The following is a 3,193-nucleotide window of genomic DNA, read 5'->3' as shown; positions in this document are numbered from 1 at the left end:
ATTTGGAGGCTTGAAAACGCGTGAGAAGATGAAACAGGAAAGAAAATATCCCAAGAAATATTTTCTTTACTGCCGAGTTAAAGAGAATTATATGGAGTGAATGAGCGAGATTCGATGGGTCTGTTGGCTATAAATAGGTTGCTGGGGTTGAGTAGAAAGGGTGTCGAGAGTCTGGGGGGATGAGGAGAGCCAGAGAATAAGAAATTCGATTTTTCCCAAACTCGGTTTCTGCTGCTGATGATGATGAAGAACACCAAGAACACGAAGAACGGACTGGCGTAGACAGTCGTTAATCAACAGTGTCTAAGACGCACATTGGAGGGTCGCAGTGCAGTCTCAACATCAGCAGCACCTGTCTCTTATCGTTCTTTTTGTGACGCCTTCTGTGGGTCGTACATTCACTGTTTTACTCATTTTTATCATTTTAATCAACTTTTGAGCAACAAACATGTATTTTGAGCAAGTGATTAATATGAGAAGCTAAATCCCAACACTGGGACGACGGATGGAGCCCTATTTCACGCATGTGGTAATTTTAATAATTCTTTTTATGACTTTTGCACTTGTTTTTAATTGATTTATGGTTCGAATTAATTAGTTATCATTTTATTTGATGGGTCATGCTTGCTTAAATGTTTGATGTTCCATGCTTACGCTTTATAACTAATATTTTGAGAATCTATATTGGCAAAGAATAAGAGTCCATATTTTAATATTTGAGCTATAATTGCATGGAATTATTATTTGAATCACATGAATGGAATTTGGTGAAATTCTTAGTCCCAGTACCTCTCACCATTGTTAATATTTTTTTGTATATAATTTTATTAAACCTTTAAATTTAATCTTCACAAATCTTTGAGTTCGAATCTTATTTACTACAATCACAACCAAAAATATTAATCATTTTGGCGCCGCCGACGCGGATTTGTGCTTAGGTAGAATTTTTAGGTTTTTATTATTTTTTATTATTCCATTTGTTCTTTTTACGTCTCTTTGGTTGTGTCTTTGTATTACAGGTTTGAAGTTGGATACTAAAGAAAAAAAGAGAAAAAAAATACAAAAAAGGAGAGAGAATTATTATTTTATTTTTTAAGAGACTTTCCATTTTTTTTGTAATTATTATTATTATTTTTTTTTTCTTTTCTTTGGACTGGACTTTGGACAATTTATTTTAATTTTAAACCCTACGGAAGAGTTATATCAAAATAAATAAAAATATAAACTGTTTGCAGGGAAGGACGACGATTACAATATCGTCTCGGCCCCTCGGGCTCGCACACTGACACCGAGTCATTGGCCCGAGTCGACTACAACGGTTCTTCGCCCGTCTGGTACGGGAGGTAACCTTCTAAACACCCGCGAATCTCCTGTCAGCGGGTTTACTGTCTGCCTTAAGGTGATTATATGTTGAGGACCGGCTGCTTTAATTTCCTAGTAAAGGGAAAGAACTGGCCATATAAGATAAGGGTTCGGATTTCATCACCGTTCCCTTCTTGCCCGCCTTAGGTAAACGAAACCTAACGCGAACCCAAGCTTAAAATTTGATTAGAACGAGACCGATAGGGAAACGAGCTTAGTAGGAAAGTCGTTCGAAAAATATTGGTTACTCTTTTAGCATACTTCGAAGTTCATGATGGTTTCTGTGATTTGAGTGCGTGACTGCGCCGCCTTGTGATAGCGGTGAGGCCTTGGGTATCAAAGCTCCACTGAGCTTCCCTCGCCTCAATTCAACTTACTTTGACTCGGATTGATTCCAGAGGGGTTTGCTTAAATTGTAACGAATTCCCTTTCGAAGGATTAGAAGCTGGTATAGAAACAATCTAAGTGGAGCCATCATGCTTTTTGTTTGCTAGAAATCAGTAGGTTTGATTTGGTCGAGTCAGCCTTGTTTGTGATTGTGTAGAATTCTCTTGCAATTAAGAATGTCGAACTGGTATGACAGAAGCCAATACAATGAGTATCGATCTGAATTTGAATATGGACATCATCATTTTTATGACCATGGTGGGAATAGTAGTTGGGAACGCCAACCTTTTCAAGGTTATGGTTCATACCATGGTGAGCCCAATTACTATCCACATGCGAATCGGTCTTACGAGCAAGAAAATCAGGAACACTGTAGTATTGGTTACTCGTTTTTGGAAACTAGTCCTGATTATGATATTTATGAACCTGTTCCATCTCTTGAAGAGACAACGGATTGAAAGGACGTATAAACGTTTAGTTGCAATGAATAGTTCAAAAGAAGAGTGTACACGATATTCTGAGATGATAAACGAGAGTGGTAAACGTATAAGTGTTATGCCCAGTGAAATTCAGGCACGTCTAGAGGCAGAAAATGAACAGTTGGCTAATGCTGCTCGAAATAATCTAAACTTCCAAAATAGGGTTTCTAATTCTACCCTTGATATCAATAGTGAATATTTGCCTAATTTAGAGGACGAGGCTAGAATAAAAGACACTACTTATTTATATAAGGTTCAATCATCTTTGTACTATTATGATGATGAGGATAGTAGTGATGAAGAATCTGAAATATGTAGGCATAGTAATCAGGAATCTATTAATCCAATTGAGCTTTATAATGATTATATTATTTCTAGTTCAAATCCAAATATTTTTTATGATTATTCACCTATTCAAAAGGACGAGGATTTGATTAGGGATACCACCGTTTTAGACGATGTAGTTTTTCCTTTTGATTACGAAGCCGATAGTGGTTTAGAGGAACGGGTTTATTCCGAAAATGTTGTTTTAGAGTCTAGCGACTTAGAAACAATAGTATTAGATGAAGAAGATATACCCGTAGAGATGAGTGAGGATGAACCCGACTTAGAAGAATCAATTGACCATTTTCGGGAATCCGATGACCTAGAAATTAGGGAAGTTGTGACTAGTCTTTCTAGAGACACAGAAAACTCTAAGTTTTTGGGTGATTATCATTCTCCGTGTGCTTTAACTCTTAAAAAGTTCCCTCGTGTAGGACTTGACATTTGTGCCTCAGCCATCTTACAAGATTATCTTCGTATACTTTTTCCTGAACCTAATGATGTCCAAAGAGAAGCTCATTTGTTAGAAACCCATCCTCTGGTTGATGTGGTTGACCCAGGCTATGATACCAAGATTGACTTTGTTTTCCCACCAACAAATTTTCTTCCAATTGTGGGAACATTTGATTTTAAGATGTGTC

The sequence above is a fragment of the Papaver somniferum genome, chromosome 4, assembly GCF_003573695.1.
Source record: "Papaver somniferum cultivar HN1 chromosome 4, ASM357369v1, whole genome shotgun sequence".
Taxonomy (NCBI): Eukaryota; Viridiplantae; Streptophyta; class Magnoliopsida; order Ranunculales; family Papaveraceae; genus Papaver; species Papaver somniferum.
Note: the sequence above shows the minus strand (reverse complement) of the source record.